At 34.2% G+C, this 16,599-nt stretch overlaps 1 protein-coding gene and 1 pseudogene across 1 annotated transcript in view; one reads left to right on the forward strand and one right to left on the reverse strand.

Moving 5' to 3' along the window:
* NAALADL2 (N-acetylated alpha-linked acidic dipeptidase like 2) overlaps positions 1-16,599 on the reverse strand; it is a gene marked incomplete at its 5' end in the record, with an annotated part of 708,847 nt that overhangs the window by 109,718 nt on the left and 582,530 nt on the right. The gene's annotated exons all lie outside the window — the stretch shown is intronic.
* On the forward strand, positions 5,668-9,589 carry LOC109373420 (probable ATP-dependent RNA helicase DDX5 pseudogene; annotated as a pseudogene).

Raw genomic sequence — 16,599 nt, forward strand, 5'->3', positions numbered from 1 at the left:
AAAGAGCATTTCGATATATTTGCTTAATAATGCAATTAAATTCAGTTGGTAATAATTCCAAAAATAGAATTTAGAATTGGAAAGAGAAAACGAGAGCTGAAGGTGATAGGAAAAGGTGTAAATACTCTTGGAATTTAGCTAATAATGCCCACTGGGTAAAAGGGCATTTCAAAGTCACAGGTTTTTTTAGTGGAAAGCTTGTGGAAATTTTGAAAAAAAAAGGCTAGAATCAAGAATACGAACATCAGAATGACAATTCTCTAAATATCAGGGATCAGTACAGCTGTCCTCATCAAAAAGAAAGGAGACATTTGAGTCAATTTATTCTGCAAGTTGTATTAAGTTGCAGCAGAATTCATTAGGAATGTTTGCAGTGTCTGAGAAGAATAATCCTGAATTTACCAGATAACCATGTGATAGGTAAGGTTTGACCAACTATATATTTAAAGTCACATGTGAGGAGTCCAGCTCCCATTACAATAAATAAATAAATAAATAAATAAATAAATAAATAAATAAATAAATAAATAAATAAATAAGTAGTGTGGTTTCTTTCAGGCCTGTGCACAGGCAATTGAAAAAGGTTTTATCTGTCAGGCCTCATGACGGAAGCTGCCCTTCCCACATGGGACATGGTGCACAGCCAGTGGCTGCAGTCCCTGAAGGGAGCCGCTCAAGGAGGGGACTCAGGCTCATTGTCAATCATGCTTCACTACTTGCATTCTTAGCCTCTGTGCCTTCATTCCTAGGCCTCTTATCTGAGGGTCTGAGCACAGGTCCTCTTCAGGAGTCTCTGCTAAGGCCACCATATTGGAGGGATGGGTATGAATGGGGAGGAGAAAGGAGGAAACTTGAAAGCACTTCCTCACTAAGTGCTCAGATTTTATACCTCTATCCCTTCTTTTTTATCCTGCTCTCTTCTCAGGGTCCATAAAACTATCAGAGCCTTTTTCCTGTTATTTCTTAGCAGTGAGACCACACCCACATCTATGCTGATCACCTGACCCTTTGACTAGCTTCAACGGGGGAAAATGGAAGCCAGTGCTCTCTCTGGTTTTCAGCTCTTGCTTATATCATCACAGTAAGCGATTAAAGGCTTAAGTGTCTCATTTTTAGCTTGTTGCTTTAATTGGCTATTCCCACATCTGATAGTTTAGCTCTGTCTCTCCCAATTTATCTGAGCTCCTGACAATATGTTGACATAAGATTCTACACTACTACTCAATAATCTTGACATTTTTTACACAAAAATAGAGTTAAACCCTCAGTATGATTTCTAATTCCCCATAGAAAATGCAATGCATATTGAGAAAATAAATGCTAAGAAAAACTTTTATTTAGGTTACTTTTACAGCCCCAACAAGTATTCATTAATTTCTCATCCTAGGGAACCCATAGAATTTTTGTGATAATAAAGTTATTTCATCCTAAATCACAGAGCTTTCATAGGGCATCTTAACTTTAGGATTACTGAACATGTAGAATACTAATTTGTGCTTTGAGGCTCTTTGTTACTTTTCAGTTACATAGTATAATCAACACTAATGCAGTGTGGGGCATGGAAGAGTATAAGCTCTGGACCTGATGTTCAGACTCTGTTACTTACTAAACCCATCAGCCAGGACCAGTCAGTAATCACCACTGACTCTTCTACCTCAAAGGTTGTTAGGAAGATTAGGTGCAGCTACTATGTAAACTGCTATATGTTCTCATCAGAATTTATGATACTCATAAAGATATGCATAAACAGTAACAAATTTAAAGGATATTAGCCACAGTACATTTGATCGCTCTGGGCCATGGTAGCATAATATTTACCTCAAAGATATGTTATCAGATTAAAAGTGTTAATACCCATATGGCACTTAGAATAATGAATAGGGCATAGCTTATTATGTTCCATGTATTGATCTTACATCAACATCAACAACATTTTGTCATCAATACATATGCAGGGCAAATGGCACAAACTGAACAAGAAACATAACTTAGAAGAATTTATGATCAGTGACCATAGATTAATAAGGTTATTTTTGCTTTTGTAAATCCCTACAAATTTTATAGTCAAATCACTGTCATTCTTCAAAGTACAGTTTACCTTTCTGGAAAATAACAGTATTGCTTGAAATAATTTTGGAATATGCTACATTGAAAATGCCCTCATAATCTAGAAATGGAAGTTAATTAATAATATCTCACTATTAAAAATTTAATTTGCGGGCCGGCCGAGTGGCGCGATGGTTAAGAACTCGCTTGGGATGCCGGAGGGCCCCGGTTCGGATCCCACATATGAGGGCCAGTGACGCTGCCCTCTACAGCTAAGATGCTGAACAACAGCTCAACCTGGAGCTGGGCTGCCGTGAGTCGCCGGTGACGGCGTAGGCTGCAGCCCCTGCGGCAGTGGGTTGCCGTGGGCTACCGTGTGCAGCCAGCAGCCACGGTGAGCGGCCAGCAGCCGCAGTGAGCGGCCGTCCAGAAGCTGGCGACTGATCTGCCTCTCCAGGGAAGAGCGCAATGATGGTGCCAACTTGGGCCAGTGAAGCAACGTCCTCCACAACTAGACTGAAGAACAAAAATGACAGCAACTTGTCTGTTCCCCTTCCCCCAATTCCCCAGCACTGTTCCCATCCCCCCAATTCCCCAATAAAAATCTTTAAAAAAAATAATAATTTGCAATACCCAATTTCATCATCTGCTTTATTCCCCAAATTACAATTACTTATTTATTCCAATTTACTTGTAATTGTTTTCAGAGTTAGAGTAACCATTTAAAGATACCATTTTGTCACTATTTAGGAGTTTAGGAGTTTATGACATCTTCATTAAAGAAAATCATTTATGTAGAATGAGATTCAAATTTTGGCTCTGTCATCTCATAAGTCTGTAACTTAGACAAATTACTCAAACTCTAAGATTTGATTTCTTCATATGAAAATGAGAATAATAGTTTAAATGCCACAGACTGAGATTAAATAAAATAATATGTGTAGAATGTAGAAAAGAATGTGTTAAAAGTAAATATCATGTAATTGAATTATAGCGTTTTTGGTCACTTGTTTTATTTTGTTTTTTCTCTAACATGGGACATCCTTAAAGGTATGTTTAAAAATACTTATTTTCCAAATAGTAATGGAAGGGCTGGTCGAGTGGCTCAGTTGGTTAAGAGGTCACTCAAGAGTGCAAGCTCTTGAGCAACAGGGTTGCCGGTTTGATTTCCCGCCCGATCTGAGCTGTCGCTGAGCTGCCAACAGGTGGCAAGATGACTCAGCTAAAAAATAAATAAATTCACTTAATCTTAAAAGAAAAAATAGTCTTTGAAAAACTGATGTATTTTTTTAAAGAGTAAACATAACGGGGCAGTCATTTGAGACTGTTAAATAAATCTTCATAAAGGAAATTATCTAACACTAAAATACAATTACATTATTTAATCAAAGTAGGACTTTTGAACTTTACATAAATTGTATTTAATATATTTATATACAAATATCCACTAATTGTCATAGCTGGGAAGTTTCATTAAAACATAGATTAATTTAAAATTTCTTTACTTTCTGACTATTAGACCTAATTATTTGTTAGCCTTTAAATGTTTGAACATTTACTGTTCATTTGCAAATGAAAAAAAACTTTAAAGTATGCAAGTAAATTTGATCAGAGCTTCTTTTATATATATTTAAGATGGTCTATATCCAAACCAGAAATTAAAATATACAATTATTTTTAATAACCTTCATAATTCTTTAATATCCTTCATAATTAAAGAATATATATAAACCTAATTATTAATTTTGATTATTGTTACTTTTGCAGTGGCTAGCCATCGTCTAATCTCTACAACTATTGCATATATTATTATAGCATGACAATGACCAAGATATTTTTTTAATCAGTGTTTGATAAAGTGCATAGAGAAAAAAAATATTGAACATCTAAGAACAATGGGACACAATTTTGTGGAGGAAAAGCAGCTAAGACAAAGGAATGAAGAAATGGTGGTTAGGAGAATTATTCATTTGCCCATTGTGATGCTTAATTTTATATCTTGACTGGGCCACAGGATTACCAGATATTTGCTCAATTATTAATCTGGGTGTGGCTATGAGGGTGATTTTTAATGAGATTAACATTTAAATTAGCAGACTGAGCCAAGCAAATTGCCCTTCCTAATACTAGTGGGCCTCAGCCAATCAGTTCAAGTACTGATTGGAAGAAAAAGGCTGAACGCTTTTTCAGTAAGAGAAAATTCTTTCCTGCCTGACTGCCCTTGCCCTACCACAGTGGCTTTTTCTATTGTCTTCACACTCACACTGAAACGCCAGCTCTTTGTAGTCTCAAGTCAGCTGCCCTTCAGATAGGAACTACACCATCAGCTCAGCTCTCCTGGTTCTCAGGCCTTTAGATTCTGACTGGACCTAAACAATCAGCTTTCCTGGGTCTCCAGCTTGCTGACAACTCATCCAAAAGATTTGGGACTTATCTACCTCCATAATCATGTGAGCCAATTCTTTATAATAAATCTCTCAACATCTCTAGATAGGTGATATAGAGTTAGAGATAGATATGGCTATAGATAGATAGATAGGTAGATAGGTAGATAGATAGATAGATAGATAGATAGATAGATAGATAGATAGATAGATAGACAGATATAGATATAGATATATATGGCGTCTGATAATTAAGTTCCTGCACTAAGCCTAGAAAAAGTGCTACATACCTCATTGCTGAATATCGCTACAGTAACCTTCGAAGTACTCCCCTTGGGAAGCTATGCACCAATGTCAGCGCCTAATCTGCCCTTCAAAGCAATCTTGGAACCCATCCCTTAGCTCAGAATGCCATATATACCTCATTTTCCCTTTCTGTTTCTGAATTTCACATTTATGTGTGTGGGGGGGTCTCTGACTCTGTCATGCATGTGGGGTTCCCATACATATGTATGTGATTAAATTTGTTCACTTTCTCTTGTTAATCTGTCTCATGTAGATTTAATTATTAAACCAGCTGAAAGAATCTTGAAGGGTAGAGGGAAGTTTCTTCCTCCCCTACAGGATAAATAAATATATGGAAAGCACAGACACATTCCTTTAGAGAGCTCCCAAATAGAAAACAAAAATCTATTTACTGAAACATTGGACATTTCCTATGCATTAAAAATCAACACAGTACATTTTTTAGTGTAACAATGAAAGGCATTTTAAAGATACTGAATGATCAAAAGAGCAAGGTTTTCCTGAAACTTGATGTTATGGTTAAAATACCTCTGAACCTATAACATTTCAAAGCAATTGCTGTAAAACTCAGGGCACTTCTGAGCTCTTCAAAGCTATCAAAGATTTGATACCAGTGATCATAATTTCATCCAAAGGTAAGGAGAATCTTTTTCCTTGCCATTTGTTTCTTTATTTTCTTTTCTTTCCTTTTATTATTTCTTTCTTTCTTTCTTTCTTTATTTATTTTCTTCCTTTTTTAGGTAGGTGAAAATATGCACGAAGTCATCTTTTTTTCTCATCTTTACCCTCTTATCAATTTGATTCTATACTTTACTATCTTGAGTTGTCTGAGCTCCAGTTCCAAATTCTGCTTCTGCTTATTTAGTATACTCTTCACTGAGAAATCTTTGCTCAAATCGAGTCTCTGGAATGCATGACATAGGCAATTTTCATGGTAAGAAAATCACTAGCAAATACAGCCTTCCCTCACTTCTCAGGCACAGCAATTGCTGATGTTAATGGAGCTAGTCATTTGCTTATCACAGGTAAAATAGATTTCATATTGATTGGTTTGACTCAGGACTATGGTAGTCCAATTAAGACTGCTAAAAAGAACTACAGAATTATAAAAAATAATATAAACGGAGCCACAATGAAATGGAGTTGGAGCTGCCATCCCAGAGGAACTGTTTAGCATCGTCTTACACCTTAAACCTTATAACACGTTAAAAGTGGGCAAAATAACTTTTGACCTGGGTCTTAGAAAGCATTGTATTACAAACAACTGTTTGCAAAGCTAACAGGGAAGCAGATATTATGACTACCTGATTAAAGACACTCTTTAGAATTAGCATGGCTATGTTAGCTTATCTGCACCTATAGAAATTCCTCCATTTATTCAAGTAATTATTCCCCTTCCCTTTCTCATAAACATCCCTTGCCTTCACCTCATAATGGGAACACCATTTGGGTTTCTGCCTTAATCATTTCTAAATCTGTGTTTCCTGAATAGTTATTCTTTTGGATCTCAAATAAATACTTTTTGCCTTTTACTTTGGCCTTTTATTTTGAGGTTAACAACTAAATTCCAAGTTAAAACAAGCAGTGATGCAATGGCATGCAGATATTTATACTCTTATAAAATTCACAAGTGATTTTACACAATAGATGATGTTAAGGTTCATTTCCAGAAAAGACTAGGGAGAGAAATGAAAGTGGATTTTAGATTATAAAAATCACATTTTACAGCTATAATTTTCTTTTTTACTTTAGAATCATTTGTATATCAGCCATTAGCCTATACCTCTTACTTCCTTTTCTAAAGGAAATTGTGTTTTATCAAGTGCATTCCTTCAAAAACACCTAATGGCCATAGCAGCAGACCTTCAGCACAAAATTCTCTTAGAGCTGATTCTGAAGTTCTCCTTCTACAGCTCCTGTTGTGTTTTCCACTATTAAATAATGTCACAAGGTCATGAGTACACAGACCATGTCACCAGGGTCAGGGGGCAGGTGACAGCAATAACCCACTCTTTTCACTTGTACTCATTTATATTTTGTCAAATATCAAGTTTAAGCAGAATATTGTGTTCTCTGTTAAAAAATACTCTTTTTTATATTTCCAATGATAAAATAATACATAAGAGACCAACAGAAGCCAAAATATAATAATAAAAAAAAGAAAAAAAAAGAAAAAAATAACCTAGATGGGAGCACATGCCTTAATTAAAATGACACTGTTGTCATTTTGTTATTTAATGGCCCAGCTACCAGGATCTGTCTAACCCTTTGAACCTTCCAAATTCCTCATGAAACCCCTGAGCGTCTAAATCTTTCAGTAAGGTCTAATTTAACTATGAATATATAGAGACAGCTGAAGACCGCCTACTCAGGTAAAGCGGAGACCTGAGGCAATTATCAGAGTAATTCAAGCAGAAAAATTTCCTGCAGAGAAAGAGATAATGTTTGCTTGAACTGTTCCATTTGGCCATCTATAATAATTAAATTCATTAACTTGCTCCTTCACATCACTATGCCTATGAAGACCCAGACTTGTTGCCATTAAAAATACTCGCAGGAGTCATCTCAAATATTTATTTGTGAGTTTACAAAATGCTCTATTGACTACTTGCAAAATAAGTTCACAGGATTAGTGAACTATAGTTCCCAGAGAATTAGAGGAGGGCATCCCTAGAGGGGTTATAAAGATGGAAAAAGGATACATCATAATAAGCTGTTTCTAATTCTCTAAGATCTATCCCCCATCAACGTGACCCTGCTGTAGGTGAAGCTTGTACACGCTCAGACACACACACACACACACACACACACACACACACAATTATGCCGTTTGTCAGCCACCAGAAATCCATATTAAAATTGTAATATTAATAAGTTTAATGATTTAATAATAATTATGATAATAAAAGAGTCAGTGACCCTTCAACTTTAAAGGCAAAAGGCAGGCTTCTTTAGCATAGAAGAATTTAAAGATGAAAGTACTTATAAACCCTTTTTTTAAAAAATAAAACAACCTCATATATTTCCTCTAGTCATGTAGTTCTGATTGTTGTCTTTGCTGTTCTTCAGCTATCACAACACCCAACCCCTCAAGACTTCACTGTTACTGAAGCCATTAGATTCTCTCTAGATTTTTCCTCACTAACTACAACCATTGACATCGTGTTTGCTTACTTGGATAACCAAGATTGCACCCAGGATATAGGGTTTGATGTAACTTGATTAGGAGGAAGTAGGAAAGGGCCTCTATCTAGAAATAAGCATGGAAATGGGAGAAACTAGTTAAAAATAAGAAGAATCTTGATAAGATGCCCAAACTTGAGAATTTCTATCAAGAACATACTACTTTGGCTAGAAATAGCTTAAGAAGTGGAAGCACACCAAAGAAGCAAGGAAATTATAGTTAGAGACCATAAGTGTCTAAGCCAGTTCTGAATTTCTATGAAGCAAACTACCCAGTAAATGTCATGGACGTATCTGCAAGATATAACTTTACTGAATCCCCTGTCATTCAAGCTCAGGCGTCTCCAGTTGCTCTAACCAGGTTGGGCATGATTAAAATAGCTCAGGTGGGTTTGCTCATTCACCATTTCTACATGAAAGAGGATGGGCCTGTTTCCTTGGTGTCGGTGCCAACTCAGGAACCGACCAACAGGTAAAGCAAGTAGTTGCTGAATACTGTAAAACATAGCTTGTAGTCTAATGCATCTATGGTGATGCTCCCAAGGAACCACAAATGTAATCTGGAGAAAGGTTTGGAAATCTATTTCATTGCACCAGGAAGACTGATTAGCTTTTAGTGGGTGAGAAAAATCAATCTGAGAAAAACAACCTGCTTTTTCCTTGATGAAGCATACAGAATGCCTGATGTGGGATTTACCCCATACAAGATCATGTATCAGTGAAGACCTGATAGGCAAATCCTAATGTGAAGTGCAACTGGGCTGAAAGAAGGGGGACAGCTTGCTGATGACTTCCTGAAACATTATATTTTTATAAACAGCAGTGCACTAAAACTAACAAAAAACACATAATATTCTTCATTCAGATTGTGGGTACTTGTATAATGATGTGTTCAAGGAAGAAAAACTTAATGCAAACTAGTGGAATAGATCTTGAGTGAGAGGAAAAGAAAACCACAGTTGTTGTGAGACAAAACAAAGATGTGATGAGCTTATCAGAGAAATGAGAAGAATGGCCTTTCATGGGTACCCACAGTGACAAGAGTAAACAGGAACATGACTGGGCTCTAAATTAATTCAAATATGGAAAAGTTCCTATCGTGATTGCTACAGGAATGGTTTTCAAAGGGCTCAATGTGAAAGATGTAAAATTTGTCATCAATTATGACTATGTAACTCCTCAGAGGGTTATATTCATCTAATTGGAAGAAGTGCTCACAATACTAAAATACTTTATTAACACCTAATAACATAAAACAAACAAGTGACCTTGTCTCTGCATCATGAAGCCAATCAGGCAATTAATCCAAAATTGCTTCAGAGGTTTGGGGGTAGAGGGGGCATGAAGGATGACCAGAGGGCCCATTATTCACATAAAAGGGAGAATTATAACAGTCTGCTTAAGAGAGATTTGGGGGCAAAAACTCAAAATGGTGTTTGTAGTGCTTCAAACTACATCTATGCTCTGAAAGTCATTTTTGTCTGTTGGTATACAGACTGGGTTTAGGACTGGTAATTCAACAGACACCAGAATGGTTATGATAGCACTCAGCAATATGGGATTAATGTTCCAAATATGCACATGGTATGAACCAACAGGCATATGCATATGCTGTTAACTGTGGCTGCACCTGTGATCGAGGTCTAGTGCCAATAGGATATTCTCAGTAAAGCTTTGGAAGTATATGTAGATGTCTGTTTTTCATAGTCACTCTTTATATAATTGTGATCACATGAAAGTTATTTAATAAAAGCAGAAATGACTGCAGTTTAGCAGTATTATAATTTACTTTTTGCTATTTAAGTGGGATATAGCTCTATATTCCTGAAATAATTTTTTTTGTACTAGAAAATACAGGTTGTGTTTTTACAAAAGCAAATATACAGTATTTTGAAATAAAATAATTTGCAATGCCTAGCTTTCCAAAAAAATATTTGAAAACTGAATTAAGTAGATATTGCACTTTATATCTATCTATCTATCTATCTATCTATCTATCTATATATATATATATGGTGTCAGGTAAAATTTTGCTTAAATTATCTGCATTGTTAAATGTAAAAAAAATAAAATGACTTTCAAAATGTAAAACAAAAATCTAGTGAAATAAGAAATTACTCAAATAGCACTTAGAAATGAAGCAAATTTGGTAATAAAATTGGTATTAAGCATTTAATCCATTTCAATTAAAAACAAACAAACAAACAGTTGGAAATTATTATTACAAAACAAAATGTATCCTTGAAAATATAAATTACATAAAATAAATATTAGTTATCAAGGCTTGGGGCTCAATGGAAGATATAGTATGTATATTATTTTCAACATCTTACAAGCAGGAATTTAATGGTTGTCATCTTAAATTGAAACAGGTAGCAAAAAGTGCATAATAAATCCAAGCTCTCAAAGTTTTCAGGATCTTTTTTTTCCCCCCATAACATAATAGGGCACTTGCAGAAACTGACATATCTTATAATGAATCAAAATTGAATATAATGACTCTTTTCTTAATATAACATGTAAATACTTCATCAAAATGTTATCTATTCATCTGTTTCTATTTTCCAACTGTATACATTAATCAAGATTATTAAAATAATATTCATAAAATATTCACAATAGCTATTGGGAAGGTGGGATTTGTGTTAACTTAAAAATGTTAATATTTATACTCCTCTGTATTGAGTGAAATTATTATAGTAAGAATCTATCAGAAGACATTGGCAACATTGGTTTCCATGAGAAGAGAAACTTGGTGAATAAGGAACATCGATATGAGGAAACTCTTCACAATCTTCCCCTTGGTAACCTTAGCATTTGAATCTTGTGGATATCTTACTAATTGAAAAAAGCACATTGAGTTAAAATATTTTAGAGATTTTATAAAATTCACACAGAGAGATTTAAAAAGTTAAGTCAATATTTAAAACCAGTTGAAATTTGAGATCCAACTCTACTCCAAAAACTGTGTGGTTATATTGATATGTGGCTATATCAATAAAATCTCGTGACTGATAAAAGTGTAAAAACATTGTTTTTCCATGGAAAAATATCATGTAATTATCCATCTCCATTTAGTTTGAAGATGATGCTCTGATCTCCCCTTTACTCAGCAGACAAAGCAATGTCCAGTTCAAAATAAGATGATTTGCAATGTAAATTGTTTAAAGATGAGCCATCCTGCCACCTGTTGGCAGCTCAGCGGCAGCCTAGCTTGGGGAAGGAATCAAACCGGCAATCCTGTTGCTCAGAGCTTGCTTGCACTCTAAAATGAGCTCTTAACCACATGAGCCACTTGGCCAGTCCATGTAAGATAAAGTTAAAAGTTGATGACAGAGTGACTGAGCTGGACACAGCATAGGTAATAAAGAGGTGTTAAAAGGGAAACATCTTCTAAGGTCAGGTTCATGCTCAGTATAAAAGAATATACATATTCACACAAAATTTGTTAACATTCTTCATAAAGTAATTATAACTTGAAGTAGCAAATTAATATATAGCTGATAGCTAAGGAAGATAACTCACGAGTTTGAATCTCAGAATTTTAAGAAAATCTATAAACGAAATAGCTCACATACCTCAGAAAAGCTTTATAAATTATACTTTAAATAATTTTTCAAAATTTTGCTATAGTTACAAGACCATCGACAGATTTATAAAAGCTAGGAGAGTCACGGATCATGACAATAAAACCTGAATTAAAATTATTTTTGATTTACAAATCTTTTCTGTGCACCTAACAGATAAAAATGACAGATGTATAAGTCCGTGCTTCTGAATCTGTGACATTTTGATTGAGTTTTAAGTCCTGTTCTCTCATTTTAGTTCAAAGTTTTGATTTATGAATCCTAACTGGCTCCTCCATTGCTAGTTCAGTCTTTTGAAGTTCACATTTTGTAACGAGCGTCATAAGAAGTTAAGCAATACTTTCCCTGTCTTTTTCTGAAACTAAAAAAAAGAAAATAATAATTCATCCTATTTCTTTTGTCTCGGTGCCAAGAGTCAACAGTCACGTTCAGCAGGATTTTCGTGCAAAGGCACCAACAGGTTATTTTTTCCCCATAGAACCCACAAGGTACAAGTCTCAACTTCCCATCATTAGAAAGATAACTCGGCAGAAGAAAAGCAAAATAAAGCCAGAGTTATTATTTATGCATATTACCCATTATCTGGCACTTAATTTAGTCATAAACCAATGTTCCTGGATGGGGTTAGGATGAAAATGTGTCTCTGGCAGTTTCCACCAAGCACCATTAAGAAGCCAGCACAATTTCTAAGAATGATTAACTCTTGACTCTGGTTCAAGTTCTAATCAGCAACATTTTCCTCCCTCAGTAACTCCTGCTCCACCAGGCTTTGGTAATTAAACTTACGTTTAAATCCTGGTGGAATAAAAAATCTCTTTTGGTAACATTTTAATAAAAGAAATCATAGATTAAGAATTTAGCATTGTAAGACATTGCCTTAGAAATGAGAAAAAAAAGTAACTTCATAAGAAATTGTCTAAGAATAAATTGTTGCATTTTAATAATATTGTAACAGAAAGAATTGAAATAATTTAAGCTCATTAAGAATCATTGATGTATTCAACAATTTATTCCAAAAAAACGAGAATGAAAACATCTTTTTTAATATTAAAATCACTCCCATTACAGATGAGTGCTTAAAGTAGTTTGAATTTTGGAGGCAAATAATTCTCTCTTTAAAATAAAAAATAGTAATTTAGTATACATAATTTGATTTCTTCCAACAAAAATATTCTTGTTCTTTCTAAGTAATTGTAAAGGAGGATTCTTGTTCTTTCTAAGTAATTGTAAAGGCGGTTAGCTATTTATTTGTAGCAAGCTGCCAATTAAATAAGAGTAAAAAGTAGCCTAACCATTTAGAGTCGTCTCTGAAATGGTTTGTAAAATTAAGACACAAAATTCATGGAAAGGTTCATGTAATATATCTAGTGATTAACTCCTTTGGGCAAACAAGAAACCAAGCCAAAGCAGGTAAAGATTCACTCATAAAGAAATCTAAATATATAAATGTTATTACTTTTTATTATCTCAACATATAACAATACATATTTCATGTTAACATTACTTAAACAACAAATTCCAGTATATCTGAAATTATTACAAGTAAAGATAGCAGATGCTTAGCAACTTACAGTGAAAAGTACTAGGTTAAATTCATACAAATAAATACTATTGCTGACAAGTATAAACTTTAAAAAACAAATAATTTGGAAGCTTATTCATGTAACCAAATTTCGGATACATCCAGCAAAGTAGTTCAGAGTATATTTTGATTTCCCAAAAACTGGAATTAATGTTTAGCGGAAACACAGAAGACATGAAGTAAGGGGAAAATGCTGAAATTATTATTTTAATTCTTCAGTAAAAGCTTTCAAATTTACAAATGGTAAATCATGGGTGAGCATTATAAATTGATTTGTTTAAAATAAAATGAAAATTATGTTTTCCTGGGAGACACATTTAAAATAACTTTTTATTGTTTATAGTTCAACTTTTCTTTCTGTTCTTTTTTTATAAGCTAGTTTACATATATAGAAGGGATATTCAAAATTGCTCTGCAATTTCACTAAATTCCTCCAGTGACCTGAAAATTATTATGTTCTTCAAGTGTATTGTTTGAAAATTTGACAAATAACCTTTTATTTATAATATCCTTCATGTATGTTGCACTTTAAAACAAGATTAACAAAGAAACATAGTTTTTAAAATGCTGGACAATTTTGTATCGACATTTTAAAATTGCCATGAGTCAAGAACAACCAGAGGCGTTTCTCTATTATTCCATATAAACAAACTTACAGGTCTTGCAAAACTTTTAAAATTCCTGTTAGTGGGCAACGGGGATATTATATTTGAATTATATGAAATCAAAATCTAACTAAATGTTGCTAACTTTGAGTAAAGCATAAAAACAATTTTAAAAGTCATTTTAATGAATCACATTTAATTATTCTTAAACTTTATTTCATAATCTTTATAAGTCAGCTAATGAGGTCCTATTCTACTTTAAAGTGGTTGTTGCTGATTTTACCCCATTTTGACTCCAAGCATGGACTCTGTAGCCAGGGTTCTGATATTAGCTTTGGTGCATGGTGACTCTGCTACCTTGGCTGAGTTACCTTTCAGCTATGTGCCTCTCTTTCTTCGCCTGTAAAATGGGGATGATAATAATAGGGCTTACCCATGAAGTTAAGAAACATATTGGTGTAAATAAACAGTGCCTGGTACACAGTAAGCTCTACCTAAATGTTTGATGTTATTAGTATTTTGTTTTTGTATTGCTGATTGTAAAATTATTATAAAGCACAGAGAGTGGTGTTTGATACAACAGGCTCATTATTCAAATGAATAGTGTCCTTCATTGTATCACGTGGAAAATCATGCAGTTACCTCATACTGCAACTAATGAAAGAAATTTTGGATTTTCTCTTTTGGAGCTGACTGTAGTGTCATTTCAAAGCCAAATAAGAAAATTGATCTCACTACTCCCATTACTGCAAACAGTGTTTCCTAATTTGGTCATTCAATGTAGTTATCAGAATTAGCCTTAAAATATTAATATTAACAATAATAACAAAACTTCAATGTACTGAGTAGCATATATACCAAGCATAGCACTGATGATTTTATAGTTATAATCTCATTTGATTAATTTTAGCCCATTTGAAAAATGTTTTTATCCTCAATGAATAAAGATGCATATTATTGGGGACATTATAATAAAATTGATGAAAGCTTTGGAGGTGATTCCAACATAAGAGGCCACGAACAGTTTTGCATTATGATTCAACTTATGTCATAAGTGATCAATGGGGCCAAGAAAAACACAACTCTCAGGACGTTGTTGTATGTTACTGTGTTTTGTAAAAATAGATTCTTACATGATTTTAAAGGCATGAAGTATTAATTACCTTTAACTAGCATGAAATTCACAACTGGCAATTAATAGAAAACTAAAGGAACCCATACTTATGGTAGGCTACTTTTTACTCTTATTTAATCACTTCAAGGAGTTAGAAGAGCATGAAGGAATATATGATGATGATAAAATATGGTTTGGTCCTACTGACTCTCAGTGGACTATAATCTTCTAGAGTAATATGTACTCCGAAACTTTGGTTAAGCCCCCCAAAGTAGATTTTTTAAGCCTCTATTTACCACTGGTTGGGGATGATGCCCAACAAAAATAATGAACACAAAACACAGAAAATGCCTGGCAAATAGTAAACACTTAATAAATAAAAGCTGTTTTTAATAAATGTTGATTATTAACAGTCACAAAATTTGCCTCTGATAAAGAATATAATAGCAGAAAGATGTAAGACTTTTTTTTTTTTTGCATTCAAATCATTCTTGGTCTTTAGCTATTCATTATGCCAAATGAAAACTAAAGCAATTTGGTGATTTTGCCAAAAGAAAAAAAAATGCACAAATACTACTGACATTGTAAAACCCAATGAGGTAAAATTATTTGTTGTAAGGAGACAAAACCTTATTAAGATCTGTATACAGACACAAACATAATTTAAAATTACAAAAATCGTTTGAAGCATCATGTTCTTTCCCCTCATTAATGTTTCCTTCTATTGTATGATTGCTGTTATTTGTTTTATGGTCACTTAAACAAGACAAAGATTCACTTACATGCAGTACAACTGCAGTTTTTAGACCGTCTCATGTTTGCGCCTGAAAAGTGAAAATATCTGAAAATGCAATAAATGCAGTTTGTAATATTAAAGTAAAATTACAATGCTAGTCTTATGGTTATCACACTCAAGTAAACAATAGCTCATAAAAAAGATTTGTGGCCATGGCCTAAAAACTTATCAAATGCCACCATGGCCCTCTCTTAGATGGTTACATAAAACAAACTTAAGGGATATTGTGGCATTTTAGTAATTCTAGCCCCCACGAAAGTTCATTGTGAAGAATAAAAGCACTAAAAAGACTAAGGTAATCAGCTTTCTCCATCTTGCTGGGTAATTATCAGAGTAATAATCTCCAACTAGAGGTCACATATTGCCTAATGAAACATTTCATCTGATGAGGGAGTACAGTAATTTTACTGAAGGAGAGTGTAGTATTAAACCAGTCTAATCACCACAAGCTCGCAGTGCTGCATGATGGGGGCTGGACAGTCCAGCATGCCGTGAATGCCCAACAATTAATCAAAGGGTAAATGAGCTATATTAATATAAATAAAGCGTCTCAGAATAGAAACTGTGGTAGATTTCAAGGATATCAAAACCATTCAATCCAACACTTCAAACAGATATTCTGAATGTCCCTTCACAATAGACTCATAAGTGGATGGACAAGCACATACTCATCCCTTTGTTACTTCATCCCTTTGTAACTGACAAAAAACAAAAACAAACTAACAAAACAAAACAAAACAGACGTCTGAGGTTAGTTACATGAGCACCTGAAGACACCAAAGAATCTTAAGGACAAGTGAAAACCAAACTGTACATTTCCTATCTTTCAGTTTAGCGTCCTCTGGCGGCTAAATCTGATACTAGTTACGCAAAAATTATGATAGCGGATCATTGTGACCTACTGTCTCTGAGCTAGCACCAATAAAATAGTCCTCTAAGAAACAAAGAGAACAACACCTCAGCAACCTAGCACAGCACCATCATGGGACTTTAGTC

Source organism: Hipposideros armiger, unplaced genomic scaffold (assembly GCF_001890085.2).
Source record: "Hipposideros armiger isolate ML-2016 unplaced genomic scaffold, ASM189008v1 scaffold_723, whole genome shotgun sequence".
Lineage (NCBI taxonomy): Eukaryota > Metazoa > Chordata > Mammalia > Chiroptera > Hipposideridae > Hipposideros > Hipposideros armiger.